General features: G+C 43.7%; 1 non-coding gene across 1 annotated transcript; it reads left to right on the top strand.

Moving 5' to 3' along the window:
* The first annotated feature begins 237 nt into the window (after nt 1-237).
* Nucleotides 238-432, top strand: LOC142423490 (U2 spliceosomal RNA). Its single transcript, XR_012779136.1, has one exon. It is a non-coding gene; the product is annotated as a U2 spliceosomal RNA (small nuclear RNA).
* Nucleotides 433-925: the final 493 nt, after the last annotated feature.

Below are 925 nucleotides of genomic sequence, written 5' to 3'. Positions count from 1 at the left end.
CTGGTCCAAAGGGGAGAGATGTAAAACAGAACTGCTAATTTGTGGGGATAGTCTCCGGACCTTGACCTTGGGGAACCACAGAGACTGGATGAAGACCTGAAACTGTTGCCTTGAGATAATCTTTAACCTTAAACATGAAGTCTTCTTGAAACCAAACAAGAGTTTAGCTAGAACAGAAGGTCTGCCTAGACCAATTTGAAAACAACAACTTCAAAGATTAGATAAGAAACAAGGGCAACCACTTCTCAGCCTTTTGGCTAAGATCAAATGTAGTGCCTATTCTTATCAGTTTAATAGCTGATCCGTCCTCTATTGGAAGGCAACATATTAAATGTATTTTTGCACCTAGAAGATGGACCAGGAGCTTGGCTTGCTCCGTCCACTCATGCATTGACCTCGTGTTGCAGTACCTCCAGGACGGGTGCACCCTCTTGGGGGTGGGGGTGGGGGTGGGGTGGACTTAAGGGGCGGCCAGTTGATGTCAATGGAGGGGGGACAATGTGGACAAGAAGGATGAGAGAAGTGGCACAGTTCACAGAATGCCACCAATGTCGCAGAATTATACGTGTAAACCTGTTGAACGGTCGTATGTTCTGCTGTGTAGCTCCTCGGTCACCGCACGAGAATTGATACAGACCTCATTCATTAAGAGATTCAGAACCCACACGTGCACACGCAGGCCAAGGCCCCACTTTCCCACAGATTAGAAGTGTCACCTCTATCATTGCTCATGTACTACATTCTTAAACGTTCTTTTTGAGTTTGTTGTGGCTGAGTCATTTTGGTGGTTGGTTGATCTGTTTGTCTACTTTGGAATGATTTCCAACTGTTTTGATTATGGTAGCTTTAAAGTACATTTTAAGAGCTAATAAAACATGTCTTTCCTTTTCTCATTGTGACTTTAAAAAAGTTATGTAGTTATTTG

Source organism: Tenrec ecaudatus, chromosome 12, assembly GCF_050624435.1.
Source record: "Tenrec ecaudatus isolate mTenEca1 chromosome 12, mTenEca1.hap1, whole genome shotgun sequence".
Taxonomy (NCBI): Eukaryota; Metazoa; Chordata; class Mammalia; order Afrosoricida; family Tenrecidae; genus Tenrec; species Tenrec ecaudatus.
This window is presented reverse-complemented; position numbering and strand designations above follow the sequence as displayed.